The sequence below is a fragment of the Silene latifolia genome, chromosome 3 (genome assembly GCF_048544455.1).
Source record: "Silene latifolia isolate original U9 population chromosome 3, ASM4854445v1, whole genome shotgun sequence".
NCBI lineage: Eukaryota > Viridiplantae > Streptophyta > Magnoliopsida > Caryophyllales > Caryophyllaceae > Silene > Silene latifolia.
The window spans coordinates 57193502-57217543 of NC_133528.1; positions in this window are offsets into that span (position 1 = coordinate 57193502).

Sequence of the window (24042 nt, forward strand, 5' to 3'; positions counted from 1 at the left end):
AATCATATAACAACTTTATAATTATCACACCATACCACTTCTTGTGAGGTCAGAACCTCACACAAACATTTACTCGTATCATAGACCCGTAATCACATCCACCTAGTCAATCCTGATCACGTAAGTTACCACTCAACAAAGGTTACCTGTCGCCCGAGCTTAACTCATATGCCCCTCATAACATATTCTCTCATTCGCATATCCATCACCCCCTGCCAAATGTAACCATACTATTAATACTCAACTACTAACAACCGCCTCATATAACCACATCTTACACTCTCTCACAACCATACATATCAACCTGGTCTCTGCAAAATCAACCGCCTTAATTGTTACCTTTCTAATATACCATCACCCTTAACCACTAGTCATAAACCATAACACTACCACTGTCCGGACATCAAACCTCTTACACTCATCTCTAAATATCACGATTTCTTTCCTATCTTTGGTTAACATCCCAAATAACGAACATCAAATCCATCAACAAAATTACTTCAACATTCTTCCCAATACCATTCTTAACTGTATCATCATCTAAATCTCCACCAAAATCTCATATCATGCAGATATTCTACCAACTTCTTACTTTCCTGAATTCCTCAAAACTCAAGACTAATCATGTTGTCCCGAAACTCCTCTATAACCATTAACTAACATCCTCATGATTGATAGCACACATCTCGACGACTCCTTACCTCTATATCACATAACTCCGGTCAACATTTTCTTAGTTTTATTCCCCTCATTCTTTTCTTTTACACTCTACAAAATCAATTAACCATTCAACTCCTTATCACTTCTACCTAACTCTTTAGTGTTCCGGTTACTTTCTCACTGCTCCAAAACTCACATCTAATTATTTCATATCGATATCATATCACTCTTTCTTACCACAAATATTCTCTTATTATGTCATCAATCACCCTTGCCACTAATCCATCCATAGAATCAACGTTTACTGTTCAACAATTGCATTTTTTTTTTTTTAACATCCCTAGAAATCAAAATTCCTTTCATACCGCTAATTGCCCAAGGAAATCACACAATAGTTTCATCTCTTAATAAACCAAATTTCCCAACCTCACTCACTGTCTACAAATCCACCTCGAGACATGTCTCCACAAAGTTCACTATATACTACTCTTCTCAACCCCTTTAAAACGAACTTTCACTATGTATATTCCTAACCCACACGACTCCTAACCATCCCCCTCCATGATTCTTTACACATCTCAAGCTGCCACCATTTGCGTCCCTCATTTCAATCTTTTCATTCTCACGTTCCATAAACTCACATCATCCCTTGCCCCATTCAATTACTTCTGCATTACTCAACATACAAACATATCGCTCATCTCATCTCACAAAACATGCTCTATGTCTCAATAAACCATAACGATCTTCCTTTTCTTTTTCCACTATCTATCACAACCACGTATAACTCATGTCCTCCCACCGAACTCATACTCACCACGGGTGCCACTCACTACACCACAAGATTGGGTAACTTACGCGTCAAGACCAACGTACATGTAAAACAATGCATAAAGAAGCAAAATAACAACTTTGAATTAAACATAATATGCAACGAATTCAAAAGATAAGCATATGACCCAAAACAGGGGTCACTAGATCGAGTACAGGACACTCGATCGAGTAAGTGACTTACTCGATCGAGTAGGTGAAGATCAGAAGCACGTAAAACAAATTACCAGGGCTACTCGATCGAGTAACTAACGTACTCGATCGAGTCACCCCCTACTCGATCGAGTACCAAGGCTACTCGATCGAGTACCTACGCATTTTTCAGCACTGTCCAGTTTTCGTAAAACAGTCATAACTCACTCATTTCTTGGTCGTTTTGGGCGTGTGACCTATCGTTAGAATCGTAAAAGAACAAGCTATCACCTCCAATTGGAATCACATTAAAATCATTTATGCATCTCAAGTTATAATAGTTTAAAGACAACCTCCCTATAATCGAAAACACAACTACTTGATTTTACTTCCCAACAACTTAGACGACAACATGGTAAACAAAAACAACTCGATGCTCATAAAACCAGTATCCCTAACCACATGTTACTAACTTCAAAAGTCAAGCAACAAATAACTCGATGCACATATATCATTCAACTTACCAATCACATATTACCCACATGTTTTTTATTATATAACTTTACGTAAACAAAATCACAATTATATGACATCAAGTATCATATTCACATGTTACTAGCATAACAACCTTATAAAATCTCTTCTATCATACAACATGCGTTATAAAAAAAATAACATATTATCATGCAACAATTATCATCTTTTTCCACCAAGTATTCATGCTCTTACTCAAACTTTCAGCTATATAAACTCGTACAACACTACCAACAACATATATGTATACATAACTCTATGTATAACTCCAATCAAACAAATTTTCTTTCCGTATTTCTATAATGCCATATCGTAAAACAACTATCATGCTTTCAATCAATAGCTTACGAAATCACATCATCACCATCTTTTCTACACATTCCCCATTCTCAACCTACATACATCCACTGATTCATGCCACACATCACTACATAGGTACACAATACACAAGGTAAACACATAGCGATCCCGACTCATATCTCATAGTGACCGGTTCAAAATTGTAGGGCGAGTTCGCGACTTTAGGACGTCTCCCAAGTCTTTGCATTAGCTCCTACAACTTTTACCCCGGGTTCATTTTATTTGACTCCCTATGTTTATTGGGTTCATTGGTTACAGGTTTCAGGATCGTCGCTCTGATACCATTTGTAACACCCCCATACTCCAAGTGCCTTACCAGGACCACTCAGGTATAAGGATACTACCATCTCGGTTGCCCAAGGAAATGAATATCATAAGACAATAAAGAAACGTACTTTAAAAGTAATTATAGTTTAAGTGATTACATGTTCAAAACCAAAACTGATAAAAGGAAATACAAGTTCTCAAAACTATCTACTATCAAAATACTATCAAGCGTCAGACACGCGGAAGACTTCTAAAGCGCAACGTGGTGACTCATCCCGGCTATCCCATACGCATCGTCTCATACGCTCAATAATGCTCACCACCCCGAATGGATCACCACGTTTTTAAAACATTTAAACGGGGTCGAGTACTAATCACACAATTTATATGATCCAATAACACAACAAACAACATAGCTCAAACAGTCACACACACACAATCACACCCACTCCAATCAATCTCGTCATCGATCGTCCTTTGGACCGCCACGCGAGTGGGGGACCGCAGCCGTGCCCCACCTAAGCCCCGCTCATCATACCGAGCGATAACCCCGTCCCATTAATGTGCACATCCCCTTCCGTGGCGGGTTCCACGAAGGGCGAAACTAGGGCGTGAAGCCACTCCCGCAAGTGACTCCACTCACCGAGAACGATCATCTCGAGAACCAGAGACAAACAATCAGCAATCACAATACAACATCAACAACCGTCTGAATCAATCAACAATATACAATCACAACCGTCTGAATCAATCAACAATCACTAACTACAGCACAATCACCACACATTATGTAATTAATACTGAGTAGGGAAACCCTACCTGGAATGCAACACAAACATCAGACGATCTAGCAGCTGTCTCAAAACCTTTCCTCTACGAACCCTTCTCCTATACACATAATCATACAATTATCACCCAATCAACATAACCCTCCCAAAACCCCCAAATCTACCCAATTAGGGTTTTAAACAAACTCAAAGAAACAGTATAAAATTGGTATGTAGATCTTACCCTTGATGCAAGGAACACTATGATGCAAAGAACAAGATGATCCGACACTCCTAGCCTTGGGGATTTGCCAACAACGCGACGAGAGAGAACTACGTAACTCCTTTTTCTTTTGAAGGGTTTAGAAAGGTTAAAAGTGATTAAATAAACTGACGGAAACCTTTTATATCAAACTCGCGTTATTAGCAAAACCCGTCAAATCATTCCCCGTAAACCGGCTACTCGATCGAGTAGCTAAGGTACTCAATCGAGTGCCCCCTTACTCGATCGAGTATCTACGTTACTCGATCGAGTACCCAACAGGTCAGAAACTATTTTAAAATGCAACACACCCTTACTCGACAGAGTAAGGCCTACTCGATAGAGTACCCAGAGACTCATAAAACCGTAGTATTACAGTACTAATTTAATAATTTTAGCAATCTTTTTATTTTCCTATATCATTTTCCCTATATCTTATGAAAAATAAACTTATTTACAATTTCACCCTTTGAACTCCCCCATATAGAAACTCAATACAACGCCGGCCTAACGTCATCATCATCACCACCACCATCACCATCCCACCGAGCAAAGCCGACCGCCCAAACAAGCACTAACAGCATCACCATTAACGAACCGGTATAAGAACCGCTCCAGGAGGCACACAACCACCACTTTCCAATGAGTACGACGACCAGGAGAATGATGTCGAAGGAGTTCACAGCAGCCCAACAAATGCCACAATATTACAAAGGCCGAGGGAGAAAGATGTCAGAGAACGATGGAGGCGTCGAAAACGGTAATGATAAATTGATAATAGATCTGAGTTGGAGTTTGGTAGTTGGGAGTTGGTGTAATTAAATCATATAATAAGATGTTGATGAAATACTAATCGACAGTCTTGACACGCCTGTCGCAACCCTATAAAAAAGAAAACCATCCAGTCTCTATAAAATGTAGTAGAAGCAGTCGGGTATCGTATCCACAGGGAGATGGGAATTCTGTATGCTAAGCTAAGTCTGCCTAGGTAACCGTTTCTTGGGGGTCGATTGTTTGATTCTAAACTACAGAGATCTAGAGAAAAGGAACAGTAAAGAAATAAGCAACAAGTTCTAAAGAAATTACCGGATAAAGAGATACAACTAGGACAGTCGGTTCACCATGGTTTTTCTAGAGATCTAACCTAGGCTCAAAGGTCGGCATAAACTCAGTCTACAGGGTAATGAAAAGTTCCTTCCGGTCCGCTATTCGCCGTAAAACACTACTAACTTAGCTTCCGCCCTCATTAGAATGTCCTAAAGTTCACTGCAGGTCTCACCCCTCCTAATCTTCCGATCTAGGTCAAGGTGTACCAAATCAACTAGCTAAATGCGTCGACTCAAGCAGCTAATTGCTATTAATTGCAGTAATTAACAACACAAACCTAGTTCTAGCCAAGCCTAATCACCTAATTTTAACCTTCTTAATTACATGGCTCCCCTAAGTCCTAGCATTAGGAGATTAGCTATACATAATGAAAATTGAGAAATTAAGAATAATAAATGAAACAATTAAATTGAACATGTTAATAATGTGATAAATTATGAACCCTAATACTAGAAATTAATTACTAAAGAAAATAAGAACTAAAGTAATAGAGGGAAGAGAGGGAAAATAAGAACAATTGCAATAACTAATCATCGAAATTAAGGATGGAAAATACCCAATACCATGAATTGGAAAATAACTAGAGTTTTAGATCTAAGAAGTCAAGAGCCAGGGAGAGGAGAGTTCTCTTCCTGCCGTCCGTTCAAAAATATTGTGAATCCTCCCAAATCCTCTCTACCCTATTCTATTTTATTCCCAAGATAAAATTAAAATACAAGATAGGTAAATCTTAAAGATTGCGTCAAAATACTCTAGCGTCAAAACCTCTCGATCGAGTAAAAGCTAACTACTCGATCGAGCAATATAAAGGTCAAACCCCTCGATCGAGCAAAGCAGGTACTCGATCGAGGAACTCATCATACACCCCTCTCGATCGAGAGTTCTCGGCACAAAAGGTATTCGATCGACCAGTTTTAGTCAGTCAACTTAATCGATCGAGTCAGCTACCACCGTGTCAGCACGGGTGAACTCAAAACACCTTCCGAAACCACTTCACGCATCCCTAGGTGACAAATTCTAGGCTCCAATTCTTCTATATCCAAAATGCATGCAAACGGGACAGGTTCAAGTTTGATTTAGCTCACTTCAGGTCCAACCCTGCAAATGACGCCAAACAAAACAAAGTAGACTATTCGGGGGCAATTGTAGCTAGATGCTACAAAAATAGCTTACAAATGCGTGTAAATATAGGATAAAAACGCTATATAAAATGCACGCATCAAACCTCCCCAAACCAAACCTTTTCTTGTCCCCAAGCAAACTATAAATGCAACTAAAAACAACTAGTAGAACATGACCAACTTAAGCCAGCTACAAATTGTCTACCTAAACCAATTTAATGCAACCAATTAACAAAGTAGCAATGGGTCAAATGCAAACGAGTTAAATCAATGTTTTAAAACTACTGAACCGTCGACCTTGCAAGACTCATATATATTGGACTCTCACGGGTCGCTTATCACATAGTTCAAGCACAAGGTGAGTATAATTTTGTGAGATAGAAAGAAATAAAGCCGCTCACCTAACTTTGACCTATAAGAACATGCATGTAACCTAATATGAAACCGATTTCTACCGACCGTACATATGCATTCCAACCAAACAGGACCAAGACACATACCGAGGACTTACATATAATGTGAGGTGAGGTAATTGGGTCAGAAGGGGCAAAACAATTTGGATATGTGGAGGTAAAGCCAAGCTAATAATGCTGCAACCAAATAATAAACCATTCCGCTTCACTACTCAATATACAAAATATAAAATAGTGCCACTGTGGCAAAATATCACTCACACCATCAAAAGACTCCCCATAAAGTATAATAATAAGCATGTGAGTAATATTCGACAATCTTTTTCATATGATTCATTTTTTCTTCTTTCAACTTCCTTTCATCATTTTTCATTTTTTTTTTCAATCTTTTCCATTTCTTTTTTTTTTTTCCCTTTTCATTCTCCTCATCTTCTTAATTCAAGATAAAATACCAAATTGATAATCACAACATACCTAAAATAATTGCTAAACTAGCTTGACTAGGGTAGGCTAAATTTGGGATCGTAGTTAAATAATGGGTCAAAACATGTCAATTTGGCTATGTGAGGCTCATGGGTAGAAATGAAAGGAGTCGTAAGTTACCTCTTCACATGTGTCACTGTTACAAACCCGAATGCATACAGGTACTAAGAAAAGAGTGTTATGTTTGTGCAATTTGACATTACATGTCTTATAAGGAGTACTACTCACATCCTAGATGAAACCGGTCATGAATGTCACCAGTTTATCGAGCTCTAAATCTTAGAATGTATATGTAGTTTGCCAATATTAAAGTCAAGTCTATTCATTCAGCTAAATTTAAACAAAAACTCGTAGATTATGCAAATAACTATCCCAGTAAAATGTTAAAAATTGCAGGGCAAAGGTAAAAAGACTCAATGTAGCATAAAATGTTCACCGTTCCGACTCAACCTATATGCTAAAAAAACGTGATTATTTTGAAATTTTTCATGATTTTTTATTTATTTATTTTGATTTTGATTTTTATATAATTATAACAATATGCAGACACAAGGATATGGATGCATATACCCTCCCCAAACCAAACCGTACAATGCCCTCTTTGTACCCAAATATAAGGAAAGGAAATGCAAACTAAAAAGAAGAGTGTAGCCTCAGAAAACTTACAAGATAACGCGAAGTAAGGACCTCCCCAAACCAGCCAGCAACAAGGGAGGTCGCAAATAGCCTCATAACAACATCATTGGACGCGAACCAAGACAAGCGAACTCGATGCAGGTGGCTCTCGATCGAGGATAATTGGATTGCGAAAGCGCTCGATCGAGAGATCAAAGTACTCGATTGAGAGGTCGTCTTCTAAGGGTTCTCGATCGAGAGGCCGTCTTCTAAGGGTGCTCGATCGAGAGGTCGTCTTCTAAGGGTGCTCGATCGAGAGTCCCCTATGCACGAACTCCTAGGCACCAATTGTGGCACTTGTAAACACGCAACAAACGACCCACAGAACTAATAAAACAAGTCTAAACGTTCCAGTCTATCGCCTGTAAAACTAGAAACTAAAGTACACGAAACTAACTAAATGTTTTAAGCAAAGTATAATAAATTACAAGCCGGGTTGCCTCCCGGATAGCGCAGGTTTAGGAGGTCCCGCACGACCTTCTGGCTTTAATTATCTTGCTCATCTAAATGGTTGAAGTAGAAAAATTCAACGTTGCCAACGAAATCATTTGCTTCATAGTAATGCTTCATATGATGGCCATTCACTTTAAATCTTCTGCCCTCGGAATTCTCTAACTCAACGGACCCAAACTTGGTGACACTAGTCACTGTATAAGGGCCACTCCACCTGGACTTCAGCTTACCAGGAAACAAGCGCAGTCGGGCATTAAACAATAACACCTTCTGCGCGACATGGAATTCTCGCGGTATGATCCTTTTGTCGTGCCATCTCTTTGTTTTCTCCTTGTAGATGCGCGAGCTGTCATAGGCATTTAGCCTAAACTCTTCTAGCTCATCTAGCTGCAATAAACGTTTCTCACCACACAACTTAGAGTCATAATTCAATGCACGTATGGCCCACCAAGCCTTATATTCTAGTTCAACAGGTAAATGACAAGACTTCCCATAAACAAACTGATATGGTGATGCACCAATCGGTGTTTTAAAGGCAGTCCGATATGCTCATAATGTGTCATCTAATTTTAAGCTCCAATCCTTCCGTGATTTAGAAGCAAATTTAGCCAAAATCTCTTTTAGTTCCCTATTAGAGACCTCAACCTGCCCACTAGTTTGGGGATGATACCCCATAAGTCTCCGATGTTGGACACCGAATTTAGACAATAAAGCTGTAAGTTGCTTTTCTTTAAAATGCATGCCCCCATCACTAATGACGACCCTAAGGACACAAAATCGGGAGAAAATAATCTTTTTAAACAGTTTAATCACGGTCTTGGCATCACAGTTAGGTGAAGCAACAACCTCTACCCACTTAGACACATAGTCTACAGCTACTAGAATATACCTGTTACCTTTAGTAGACGGAAAATGTCCTTGGAAATCAATGCCCCAGACATAAAAAACCTCGACCTCTGGAATGCCATTTTGGAGCATCTCATGTCTCCTAGAAATATTTCCCGAGCGCTGGCAAGTATCACTAGCTGAAACAAACACTTTAGCATCTGCAAATAAAGTAGGCCAGAAAAAAACAGACTGAAGTACCTTTGCCACGGTTCGCGACGGACCGTGGTGACCGCCATAAGAGGAATAATGACATCCCTCTAGGATTACTCTGGTCTCCCACTGCGGAATATACCGTCTGTAAAGACCGTAAGCACACTCCTTAAATAAATAAGGATCATCCCAGAAATATCGCTTCACATCATGAAGAAATCGCTTCCTCTGCTGATAAGACATGTTAGGTGGCAGCTCACCACCTATAACGTAGTTAGCAAAATATGCATACTACGGATCAACACTTGTGTTAGTAGTAATCGCTAATAAAGTATCATCAATAGGTAAAGGATCCTCTCCCTCCTGCTGCGGTAATCGCGATAGGTGACCAGCTACTACATTCTCGACGCCCTTCTTGTCTTTGATTTCCAGATCAAACTCCTAGAGGAAGAGTATCCACCTTAGCAATCGTGGCTTAGCTTCCTTCTAAGCAAGAAGGTGTTTCAGCGCTGCATGGTCAGTAAAAACAGTAACTTTCGAGCCTATCAAATAAGATCGAAACTTCTCCAGCGCATAAACCACAACTAACAACTCTTTCTCAGTGGTAGCATATTTCACTTGAGCCTCATCCAGAGTTCAGCTTGCATAGTAAATCACACTCAAAGCTTTGTCTTTCCGTTGGCCCAACACCGCTCCTAGTGCATAATCAGTAGCATCACACATAATCTCAAATGGAAGCTCCCAGCCGGGAGGCTGGATAATCGGTGCTGAAATTAAGGCATGTTTCAACTTGTTGAAAGCAGAAAGACACTCATCAGTAAATACAAATGGGGCATCCTTTAGTAACAACTGTGTAAGTGGTTTAGCAATTTTTGAAAAATCCTTGATGAACTGGCGGTAAAAGCCAGCATGTCCAAGGAAACTCCTCACTCGTTTAACATTAAGAGGAGGAGGTAATTGCTTAATCACTTTCACTTTTGCTTTATCGACCTCGATGCCCCTATCAGAGACTAAGTTCCCTAAAATAACTCCCTCGTTGACCATAAAGTGACACTTTTTCCAGTTAAACACAAGATTAATCTTAATGCAGCGCTGTAACACTTTATCAAGGTTAGACAAACAGTTATCAAAATCACTCCCATAGACGTTGAAATCGTCCATAAAGACCTCCATAATAGACTCTATATACTCGAAAAATATCCCCATCATGCACCTTTGAAAGGTAGCCGGAGCATTGCACAAACCAAAAGGCATTCTACGATAAACAAAAATACCTTGAGGGCAAGTAAAAGTAGTCTTTTCCTGATCATCCGAATGAATAGGGATCTGAAAGAACCCTGAGTATCCATCTAAATAATAGAAAAACTTATGAGAGGCTAACCTTTATACCATCTGATCAATAAAAGGAAGGGGGGAATGATCTTTCTTTGTGGCAGCATTCAATTGTCTATAGTCTATGCACATCCGCCAACCAGTCACAACTCTAGTAGGAATTAACTCATTTTTATCATTCTGAACCACGGTAGTTCCTCCTTTCTTTGGAACTACCTGAACTAGACTCACCCATTTAGAATGACCAACAGAATAGATAATTCCTGCATCATGTAGCTTCATTACCTCAGCCATCACAACATCCTGCATCTTCTGATTCAGCCCGCGCCGACCTTGTCTGCAAGGCTTGTGATCTTCCTCTAGCTCAATCCCGTGCATGCAAATATTAGGGCTGATGCCCTTAATATCATCCAAAAAATAACCCATGGCTTTCCTGTTTTTCTTAAGAACAGCTAACAAAGCAGTTAGCTGGTTATCATTAAGCTTAGCACTAATAATGACTGGATACTGCTCAGTATCATCTAAAAATGCATATTTAAGATGAGAAGGAAGAGGCTTACGCTCAGGTACCTTTACCTCAATAGCGCAAGAAGTGTTTACCAGCTGTTTTACCTTCTCTCCTTCATCGTTGGTGAGTTCACGCTCATCTATTACAGCTTCAAGCAGATCCAACACATCGTCATTGTTCTCCGAGTTATCTGCACACTCATCTAGCAACATCAAAGCTTCCAGTAGATCCCTTATCAAGGAATCCGACCAGACCTCATAAACAGACTCATCAATGATATCAACTGAATAACAAGTATCTTCTATCATTGGTCTAGCAAGTGTACCAGGCAAACTGAAAGTGATAGCATCGTCCCCACCGCAAGAGTCAAACTCCCTTGTTTGACATCTATAATAACTCCAGTTGTACACAAGAATGGTCTTCCCAATATAATCGGGGTTCGGGCATCCTCAGATATGTCTAAGACAATAAAATCTACTGGAATAAAGAACTTGCCGACCTTGACAGGCACGTCTTTTAGGATACCTAAGGGTCGTCTAACCGATCTATCAGCCATCTGGAGGGTGATATTAGTCATTTTAAGGTGACCCATATTAAGTTTCTTGCAAACAGAGTAAGGCATGACACTGACACTAGCTCCTAGATCATAAAGAGCCTTTTCTATCACTTCATTTCCTATTATACAGGTAATAGAAAAACTACCCGGGTCTTTCAGTTTGGGTGGAGCCTTATTTAGAATTAAAATGCTAGACTCTTCCATGAAAGCAACAGTCTCAAATTCACTAAGTTCTCTCTTACGTGTAAAAATATCTTCCATAAATTTCGCATAAGAAGGTACCTGGGTAATTAGCTCGGTAAAAAGAACAGTCACCTGAAGGTTCTTGACCACCTCCACAAACTTACCGAACTGTCGCTCAACCTTAGCATCCTTAAGTCGTCCCGAATAAGGAATTCTGGTAACAATGAGCGGTTCTGCGACTTTCTCTTTACCTTTGACTAAACTTGGCATCTCCGCAACAGAGGAAGATGACCCACCAGCGTGTTTAGACCTCAAAACAGTGTCTTCGCCACCGCGTGCGTTCGATCGAGTAACTTTAACACTCGATCGAGCACTTTGCTCACGGGATCTGGTCGATCGAGGGACACAACCTGCTCGATCGAATTCATCATTTTCGGGGGTGTTCGATCAAGTACTTTCAGAGGGAGAACTGCTCGATCGAGCATCTAAATCACTCGATCGAGCACTTTGACGAGGTTCAGCAGCGTCAACATCAAATAGCTCTTCCAAAACAGTTTCTGGATTTCCATCAACAGGTAAATCGGCATTTTCCAGCATTTTTAGTCCGTCGTAAGTAAGACCGTTTCAGAGATTAATTGCATTAATCGGGTCACAAGAAGGTGATCGATTTGCTTGATTCATATGCTCGTATGCAAATTGTGTGAATTGATCCTCCAACTTCTTCACAGAATTCTCATTGTCTTGCACATTTTTCTGGAATTGAAGTGCCAAAGATAGCACCAAGATTTAAGCTCCGCTATCTCTGTATTTGTAGAAGAAGAATTATCTTGCTGCGGCATTGAATTAATAGGACTAGAAATACTTGATATGGCTACATCTTCATAAAATTTGGAGAATGGAATTCCTCGCTTATATTGTTGGTAAGCATGGACTCGCTCTATTTCCGCCATACAAGTAATAGGATCATGTCCTTCCGCGCCACATCTACCACAAAACACCTCTTGCTCAATCATAGCATGGACCTGCTGTTGATCACCCAAAATTGGCGGACTCTCTAACTTGTCACACCTGGCATTAAGAACTTCTAATTCAGCCGCAAGGGTATCACTATCTCTTCCGCTCATTCGCCTACCTCCTCTGCGATTCCCATACTCAGCTACATAAATGGCCATGTCTTCAATAAGATACCATCCCATATTGTCTTCAATATTTTTCTGAAATCTTTCTTTAGCTGCAACATCCAGCATGACTCTTCGATCGTCATACAACCCATTGTAAAATTGGTTGCAAAGGAACCATTATTGGAAGCCATGATGAGGTACAGAACGAACTAGCTTCTTGAACCTAGTCCAAGCTTCACTCAAATCTTCAGTGGCCAATTGTGTGAAATTAGTGATTTGGCCTCTTAATGCGTTGGTGCACCGTGGAGGAAAGTACCTTCTGTAGAAGGCTAATGCTAGAGAATTCCAGTTAGTCACACCAGCAGCTTTCCTATCCATATCTCTCAACCAATCCCGGGCGTCATCAGTCAAAGAAAATGGAAAAAGAATTTCTTTGACCCTATCTTGTGTCACCCCAGCAACTAAAGGAATGGTGGAGTAGTAATCAGTGAACAATTCCATATGCTTGCCTGGATCCTCACTAACTACTCCCCTGAAGAGATTCTTCTCAGCCAACTGAATGTAAGATGGATGAATTCCAAAGGTACCAGCATCTGTAGTAGGAAGTAGGAAACCCTTGGGTAAAGAATCTACAGTAGGTTCCGAGTGACTAGCGATGTTAGGCATTTTAGCAAATGAAATTGTAAGAATAACAGATATTTCAATGCCCTCTTCTAAGACGGATCACCTGCAAAACAACGATAACACTAGAGAGAAATATGAGAACTGTCTCAAGGAATAAATTCCTTGAGACTAGAGACAAACTTAATATAAAGCAAATAAAATAACACCGCCTCCCCGGCAACGGCGCCAAAATTTGACACGGCTGTCGCAACCCTATCAAAAATAAAACCAACCGGTCTCTATAAAATGTAGTAGAGTGTAGATACCTCATTTCTACACCTTCTACCAACCACCCAGTGATGATTGGACCGCATGTTTGGTACGCGGAACGATTTATGACAGTCCGTAAGTTTATCGTCAAGTGATAGCTCAAATACTTATGTCTACTCCTTGGTCCTCATCTATGCGCCGATACGGTCATTTTGACAGTAATTAGAGTTCTTTTGGAGTCCGGGTCAAAAACCGCTTCATTTTCTAAGAAATCGTTTAAAATGCCGAGTCGGAATGTCATAGAATATTCCGGATATTTAATACATAAATTAATTTTATATCTTTTGGTAAAATATATCCCATAAATTTTATTTTACGAAATAAGGAAGTAGAGATATACCGCAATTCCCTAAAAGAAACGCGGAATTCTTTCTTCCGCAGGAGGAAACCACTGGGGAAATGACGCAGCATCTGTTGCGCCTCTTGGAAAGATCGCAGCAGCTGCTGCACCCTTTCCCCAGCTCGTTTCTGTCTGTTTTCAGATTTTTTTCATGATTTGTTTCCAAAGTTTGAGTCATTCCATAACTCTTCATATTTTTTAGTATAAATAGGGACCTTCGTTCCACATATTTTTCACGCGAGTGTCCGCCCTTCTCTTCTCCCTTTGCATTCTATGACCGTGCTCTAAGATTTCGACGCCTACGTGCTTGATCAATCGACCACGTAAGCTCAGATCATTTTGAGTTCCAGTCACATTGCATGACCGACCAATTTGACCACTACACATCAATCAATTTAATCTAAATCCTCTAACGAGGGCACTTTATACATACATTCGAGTCGAGCAATCACTAAACGTTAACTTAGTTAATCTCGTTTCGTCAAACATGTAAGTCTGAGAGTGTAAATCCCATCTTTTATTGTATTTTATTTTTTTGTACTAATTATTGTAAGATTTACGTCAAAAGTATGTTTACTTCTAAAACCCTATTATCAAACCGTTTTTACGGATCAACAGCAAACAGACGTCGAGAAGAAACGCAGCAACAGCTGCGCCTCTTCGAAGAGTCGCAACATCTACTGTGCCTCTTCCAGAGGCTGCTGCTGTTTCTGCTCTTCTTCTTCTTCCTCGGTTTTTCTGTTGATTTTGTTTCTTTTGTTTTAGCTTTCTTATTTTCTTTTCTTTCTTCATACATAAAATTTTAATACATTCTTAATAATTATCACGTTTTATTTCGACTTAAATCCCTAATAATCAATATTTGCGGGTTTTCGTCATTAAATCAAACCCGGATTTTTGAGACTCGATTCGTTCATATCAAGTTTCTGGAATTCGACCTTTGTACATATTTTCATTGTTTATTTTCAGTTTATTACGAATTTCAAAATCATTTCCGTCTTTAATTAAACCTAATTAGTTTTAACCCGTTTTAATTCGTCTTTAACTCGTTTTAATCCGTTTTAACTTGTGTTTATCGCTTTTATGACGGTTTCATATGTAATTAATATGTTAAATCACTTTCACTTGAGTCAAATATCGATAATCAATCATTAAACATACCAACGAATATTAACTACCCGCAGTTCTGACTTCACAGCCAGAACTCAACCCAAGAACAGATGCAGTGATAGCTGCGCCTCTTCCAAGGGACGCAGCAATGCTGCGCCTGTTCCGAGATGAGTTCTTTCTCTGAATTTCCGTTCTTTCTTTGACTTAATCCTATAATCACGTAATTAATTGACTATAAGCCGTAATATCGCCCTTAATCTATCCGTATTTTCCAACCTTATTTGTTTTCCTTTATTTTCCTCAAATCGTCCGTCTTAAGTATATTTTTGACATAAATCAATTAATTCATTGTAATTCTTTGTAATTATCGCTATTTATTTCTTGTATTTATTATGGATGTTTATTCGTTTTTCACATGTAATCAATTCTAAACTCTAAATTCGACATTAATAAGTGCTAATTATTTGTTCACCGACATAGTTAATTCTCACATGTTAGGATCAAAACGTTGGATGTTGCATTGCATGCATATAATCGACAACATATCAAATACGAACGATTTCCCTAATCATTAGTAGAGGCCGCTATCGAGGCGGGCAGGATTAGGTGTTTAGTAAAAGGACTTCCTAATAGGTACCCTCACCTCTTACTCCAGATCTTTGTGAACATCCGTGTTCATTGGCATCCACGAGAGTCATTCTAGACATAGAATGCTAAGGGTAACGAGTTCTTAGTATTCATGTCACTACTTTGTGTCTTGACATGACACGAGGTATTCGAACGGTTTCGATTTCCCACAAAAATTCGTGGCGACTCCACAAATGCAAACGCTTGTCCCAAGCGCCCCTGTGTCCACAGTTTGGCGACTCCGCTGGGGATCATCCACTTACGTGTTACCCAGGGTGAAACTTGAACAAGGTTAGGGAATAGTTTATATGAGACAATTGTCGGTTTTCATTACTCGACCTTCTTAGGTCGTTTTATTCGGCCTTCTTAGGCCAACCCAACCCAACCCTTTCGACCAATTGATGCGTGTCTATAATATGATGTTTTACATCTTTATTTCCATGCATTTTATGTCTTTTATTAGTAGTTTATTCTACTATTTGCCCCTTTTCGTCGACTTCCGCCTTTTTATGTAATATTGCAGATTATTGCGGAATTGAGTAGATAATGAGCCAAATCTGTCCCAAAGTGTTTAGCATAGGATTTGACATGAGGTATTGACTCGAGGAATGAGCTTGGTGTGCGTTTCAAGGCCTGAAGATAGCAAAAGCATGGGTGCGTACGAGTTTAACAAGCAAAGAAGCACCTCACGACATTGCAGGCTGCTTCAGATGGCTATATCTCGAGTTATAGAGCAGATAATCGAGTGATTCCAATTGGAGGTGAAAGCTTATCCTCTTAGCTTTCCAACGCCGCGTAGAATACCTGATTTGACCAAGTAACAAATAAATGGCAGCTGTTTTAAGATCGGTGCGCGCTGCAGGAATCGTCAGAATGCAATTCTGTACAGCGCCGTTGGTCGATCGACTTGTCCAAGTGGTCGATCGACCACTCCACGAGTCTGACGAGAATTTAAAGACGAGATTTAGCTTAAGCCCATTGTATATTAGGTTTAGGAATAAGAGTTGCGTGATATTCCTATATAACGTAGCTTTAGCTTTCAGTTTTATCATTCAGTTTTCATCATCAAAAATTTAGGGTTCTTTAGTTTACATTAATTTCTCAATAAAGTTCCTTGCTTGCTTTCGAATTCAATTCTTGCCCTCTACTTCGGTATTATTTTGCCCTTAATCTCAGTTTTTACTTTATTTTGTCATTAGCATAGAATTGATAGATTAGAATCCCGAACCCTAGCCTCTTTATTGCGTTTTATTGCTTTAATCATTCAAATTATGTTTTCCCATATCGTTTATTTCAATTTCGTTGTTGTTATCAATTTTAATATGCGTAGGTAATCACCCTTTGCTAAGATGTGAGGGAATTTGTGGCGTAGACGACGTAGAATAGGTAGACCTTTTTCGGGGTTGATCGATCGATCGATGTCAATAGTCGATCGATCGAAAACCTGGTCGATCGATCGCTTGACTAGTTGATCGATCGCATCGCGTAAGAATTAGCATTGTTCAATTGATTTAATTGCAATTTTTGATAAAAGACCGAGAGGCTATTTGTTAAATTCTTAGGAATTGACCGACCCAATAGATCGAAAGAGAGGGGAGGGCAATAGACTACCAATTGAACGACTAAATTATACTAAGATCGTAAGATAAGTAAAATTTAGGCATTAGGAATCACTTTTCGGGGCGTGAGCTAGTATTAGTGAGACCTAGGGACTAGTAGCTTAGTCGAGCGGCGCTACTTGTTAAGTTGGTCTCGAGAGGACTTCTTATTTTCCCACCTTACGTGATTATTTCAGATTTACCTAGGACTTGCGTCGTCGTAGCTACAATGAACCGATCGTCTTAGCATCCTTTTTATCATCGTTTTACATCGTCGTTTCATTTGCCTTTTTATTTATTTGCATTTAGTTTAATTATAAATCAATCAAAACCCCCCTCATTGTTACCCTTAGACTGAAATAGAAAGCAACTAATAATTCCCTACCTCCCTGTGGTTCGACCCTTACTATCACTATCTATAGTTTTAGTTCGGAATATAAATATTATTTTTGACACCTTACGACGGGTATCAAATTTTGGCGCCGTTGCCGGGGAGGCAGCGCTAATTTTTAGTTGTTTTTAATTTTAGTCTTTCTTTCTTTTGTCTCAGGGAACTTCGGTTCCTTGAGACCGTTCTCATGTTCGCTTTTCTGAGTTTTCCACAGGAAGAGGGTGAAATCTTTGGTGCTTATTTCGCCAGGCTTTGGGAGTTTATCGAGCCCAAACGAGATACATTTTATGAACTCCAAATATGCTGGACTATCTCCCTGGGTATAAATGACCCTACGCGAGCATACCTAGAGTCTATAGGTAAGTGGGATTTCACTGGATTCTCCACGGACGATATATTGAAATTCTATGATTGGTTTTTGTCCGAGAGTCTTAAACCCAACTTTTCTCTCCATGTTGACTCAAATGAGGGGGTGGGTGAGACCTTAGAAACCGATCTAGGAAATGCTGACGGAGACATAGAGGAGACCATTAGCGTGGTTGACAATCCTTTTTATGAGGATAGTTTAGAACCCCTTTATGATTCTTGCACTGATAGTGAGGTCGATTTGGAGGATCTCTTTGAGAATCTCCAACTTGACGAGTCTAGCGATAAGGAGAGTGAGGAGGAAAATGTTGACAGTCTTGAGGTTAATTGGGATGTGTATGACGATATTATAGATGAACCTGTTATAGAGGACCCGATTGACCCATTTGACTTTACCGCCCCATGCATTTGGGACGATTATCCACCTTCTCCCTTAGTTGACCAGACTCCTCCACCTCACAGTTCATACCCGTCTGAGCATCTTAATTCTACTCGCGTTGTTTTTGAGTCAAATGCTACTGAGCTCGCTAATTTTCCACCTGCTGTTAATTTGAGCTTTTACATTCCGCCCTTATCTGGAGGGAGGAATAATTTTGTGGATGTTTTTAGGATTTTGTCATAGGAAATTTGTTAGACTTAGATGTTATTACATTTTAATTTCCTATGCTACTACTATTTTATGGTGCTACTTACAGTTTTGTGTAGCACATGCGCAATTATTTGATCGGTTGCTTCGTGCTTTGAAATGTTTTTTTGACCGGGCTTATTTGGAGTGGCTGTTTGAAGGAAAAGAGGGTCGAGCTGGGACCGTCTAATCTAGCGCTACCGGGAGGCAACCCGGAGTTTAAACATTTTGTTTGATTTGGTTTTGAAACATTTAGCTTTATTTGTTTTGTGTGCTTCAATAATTAGCTCGACTTAGACAGTTACTTTGGGTTTTTGCGCAATTTTGGGCGCGTTTTATGTGCATTTACAGGTTATTAGAGCAAGTTAACTCAATTCATTGAGTTAATTCGTGAGCGTGAACCATTCACGTCGGGTAACTTGGTCGATCGATCGATTAGAGTGGTCGATCGACTAATTCGCGCAGCACAGAAGCTACTGTTCCAGGTAACTTGGTCGATCGACTGGCTAGAGCGGTCGATCGACCACTGTAGCTGCTATACCTCGTTCTTTTAATTCTTTGCACATATTTACCGTTCCAATTTTGTTTTCTCGGAATTATGCGCGGTATGTTTTGTTTCTTTTCAGGTACCTATGGTAGCACTGCTGGCTACTGAAACCTCCTAGCTCACGCTGGTTTGGGGAGGTTTTCCTCTGCGCTTAAAATCTTGTGAGTTTCCGAGTTCCTTTTCATGTCTTATTTAGTTATTTATCGCAAAATCCCATTTCCTTTTGCTTCTTTATACATGATTTCGCACAATGGGGACATTGTGTGATTTGGTTTGGGGAAGGGTTTTGCGTCGCATTTGCATTGTTTCTATTGCATTTACACGTTTACATTTTTGTCTTGCATTGTTGTTTATTTTCCCCTATATATACAGAAAATCCAAAAAATTGAAAAATTTCAAAAAATTCAAAAATATCACGTTTAATTTTGCATATTAGGTTGAGTCAGATTGGAGTATTCATTACTGATAGTTGTCATTTGCTTAAGCCCTGCATTTTATCACATCTTTTAGCAAAAGTTCTTGCGATATCTCGAATTTCGTTTCGAAATTCGTTGAACAATTAGACTTGACTTGAAATTTTGGCAAACTACAAAACTTTCTAAGGAATTAGAGCTTTATAAACTGGTGTCATTCGTGACCAGTTTCATTTAGGATTGTGAGTAGTTACTCCCTGCATATCGTGTAACATTAATTTGCACAAGTATGACATTTAGGGGTCGTTTGGTTCAACAAGTTGGAATGGAATGGAATGGAGTTTGATAGTAGGGTGGTATGGATATCTAAATCCATACTTTCCTAATCTTGTTTGGTTCACCACAAATTATAAAAGAGGGGAATGGAGTTTAAATCCATGGGGGGAGTGTGGGTATGGGATTCCAAGCGTTTAGGGGGGAGTTAGAATCCATTGGGTATCTAACTCCATTCCAAATCACCCCAACCAAACAATGGAATGTATCAAATCCATTCCATTCCATTCCAATATACCCAACCAAACACCCCCTTAATTTCTTTTTGCCCGCATACATTCGGGTTAGTGGTTGGTATTGCATGTTTGGAGAATGCTTGCGAAAATCCCTTTTATTCATTTTACCCATTAGCTTCACATTAGCCAAAAATTGCCAGTTGACCCTTTAGCTACAATCCATAAACTAAGCCTACCCTTTGCTGAGCTAGTTTAGTAGTTTTAGTGGTATTCGTTGTATTGTATCAATTTTGGCTCGATTTGCATTCTATGAAGTTGGTAATGAATGAAGGAGAAAAGAAAAAGAAAAAAAAATAGTGACTGCCGGAAAAAAAAAAAAACGAAAAAAAAAAACAAAAGAAAAAGAAACGGTAAAGAAAGAAGAAGAAAAAAAAAGAAATTGAGTTATTTGACTCCTATGTTGCGATTTGTATTCTATGAGGAGTATTGAGTTTGGATTAGTGAAGTGTTTGCCTAATTCATTAAGGCATTTGAGCTTATTTCATTGAGTTAGAAGTGGATGTTTTATTCGGTTTGTTAGGATGCTAGCTTGGCTATTTCCCTCTCATTCCCATATTGTTTTGCCTCTTCTTACCCATAGCCTCACTTATCCAAATCTTTGCAAGTATTCGGCATGTGATGGACCCTGAATGGTTGGAATATATGTGCACGGTAGCTAGAATTACTTATCATACTATATTGCATGCATGATCATGTTGGTTGAGTCTAGGTGAGCGACTTTTGTCTCTTTCTCTCTTACATATAAATTGCTTACCATTTGCTTTGTTGAGAGAAGAGTGACCCGAGAGAGTCCAATCTTGAAAGTCTCGCAAGGTCAAACGTTCAACATCTCTTCGAAATATGCATAAATTCGTTTGCATGACATTGAGCTATTAGTAGTTGATTCATATGCATTAAATTGGTTTAAGTAGACGATTTTCAGTTTGTCCATGTTTTGCTCCTTTCTATCTAGATTTAGTTTTGCATTTAGTTTGCTTGGGGACAAGCAAAGGTTTGGTTTGGGGAAGTTTGATGCGTGTCTATAATATGATGTTTTACATCTTTATTTCCACGCATTTTATGTCTTTTATTAGTAGTTTATTCTACTATTTGCCCCTTTTCGTCGACTTCCGCCTTTTTATGTAATATTGCAGATTATTGCGGAATTGAGTAGATAATGAGCCAAATCCGTCCCAAAGTGTTTAGCATAGGATTTGACATGAGGTATTGACTCGAGGAATGAGCTTGGTGCGCGTTTCAAGGCCTGAAGATAGCAAAAGCATGGGTGCGTACGAGTTTAACAAGCAAAGAAGCACCTCACGACATTGCAGGCTGCTTCAGATGACTATATCTCGAATTATAGAGCAGATAATCGAGTGATTCCAATTGGAGGTGAAAGCTTATCCTCTTAGCTTTCCAACGCCGCGTAGAACGCCTGATTTGACCAAGTAACGAAGAAATGGCAGCTGTTTTAAGATCGTGCGCGCTGCAGAATCGTCGAATGCAATTGCATGACGGTATTTGTTGGTCGATCGACTTGTCCAAGTGGTCGATCGACCACTCCACGAGTCTGACGAGAATTTAAAGACGAGATTTAGCTTAAGCCCATTGTATATTAGGTTTAGGAATAAGAGTTGCGTGATATTCCTATATAACGTAGCTTTAGCTTTCAGTTTTATCATTCAGTTTTCATCATCAAAAATTTAGGGTTCTTTAGTTTACATTAATTTCTCAATAAAGTTCCTTGCTTGCTTTCGGATTCAATTCTTGCCCTCTACTTCGGTATTATTTTGCCCTTAATTTCAGTTTTTACTTTATTTTGTCATTAGCATAGAATTGATAGATTAGAATCCCGAACCCTAGCCTCTTTATTGCGTTTTATTGCTTTAATCATTCAAATTATGTTTTCCCATATCGTTTATTTCAATTTCGTTGTTGTTATCAATTTTAATATGCGTAGGTAATCACCCTTTGCTAAGATGTGAGGGAATTTGTGGCGTAGACGACGTAGAATAGGTAGACCTGTTTCGGGGTTCGGTCGATCGACTGATGTCAATAGTCGATCGATCGAAAACTGGTCGATCGATCGCCTGACTAGTCGATCGACTGCATCGCGTAAGAATTAGCATTGTTCAATTGATTTAATTGCAATTTTTGATAAAAGACCGAGAGGCTATTTGTTAAATTCTTAGGAATTGACCGACCCAATAGATCGAAAGAGAGGGGAGGGCAATAGACTACCAATTGAACGACTAAATTATACTAAGATCGTAAGATAAGTAAAATTTAGGCATTAGGAATCACTTTTCAGGGCGTGAGCTAGTATTAGTGAGACCTAGGGACTAGTAGCTTAGGCTGAGCGGCGCTACTTGTTAAGTTGGTCTGAGAGGACTTCTTATTTTCCCACCTTACGTGATAATTTCAGATTTACCTAGGACTTGCGTCGTCGTAGCTACAATGAACCGATCGTCTTAGCATCCTTTTTATCATCGTTTACATCGTCAGTTTCATTTGCCTTTTTATTTATTTGCATTTAGTTTAATTATAAATCAATCAAAACCCCCCTCATTGTTACCCTTAGACTGAAATAGAAAGCAACTAATAATTCCCTACCTCCCTGTGGTTCGACCCTTACTATCACTATCTATAGTTTTAGTTCGGAATATAAATATTATTTTTGACACCTTATGACGGGTATCACCAATCATCCCGTCTGGACGGTCCAAATTCTTATCTGGGCCTAAGGATAGATAACGATTGACGTCAACCATACCGTGATGCATACTCATGTTTGTATCAAGGGCTTTCACTACTCGAGGAAATGGACTAGGAACCGACCTTACTCATGTTTGGCATGGACCTCTCCACAGACCAGGGTTTGATTACTTGGTATGGCAACCCACCTTTTAAGCCAAAACCCTTATAAATGCACTCAGCATACCGTTATAATGCCTGTATGAATACTTGAATCATATACGTGATCACCATTTTATAAACAAAACCATGACAAAAATTTCTTGTAAAAATAAAATCCTTTTAAAATGTAAATATTTTCAAAAAATGGCCTAGTTTAGCGCAAAATGAGTCAAAACTCGGTCCAAATCTCAAGTCAAAATTCGGACCTCAAACCCATTTCAAAACCTCACTACGAGTCAGCACTCCTACAACTACACTACAGTTGTTTGGGACAAACATTTCAAAACTTTGTCATTTTTAAAACCTCACTTAACACAGTGGCACACTCCCACTTCACAAGTTGATTCTTTTTGAGTAAGTGTGCTAAAAATGGTCGATCGTGTTTTGATTCGTCGTCGATCTCTTATCCAGTTTCCAAGATGCCTGGAACTAGTCACGAAAGTGTCAACGGACAACCCCAAAATAGTAATGATCTAATCCTAGCTGCGCTCGTCCGTCTCCAAACAAGCCAAGACCAAGCTTATGCTCGCCTCAACGCTATTGAAAGCCGAATTGTTGCTGTAGAAACTAGGCTTCCTCCTGCAGAGAATGATATTCCTAACGCATGCGTGCATGATAACCTTTCAACTTTTGTTGGACAACAAGAAACCAACCCTCCACTAGGTCCCACTGAAGCTGAAAAGCGACTCCAATACTTGGAGGAGAAACTAATGTAACTTAAGGGAGAAGACATCTACAGGGAGAATAATCGCAAGTATGAGGCGGTAAATGCTCAACTGCCAACCAACTTCAACATGACTGACATCCCAAAGTTCAAGGGGCATG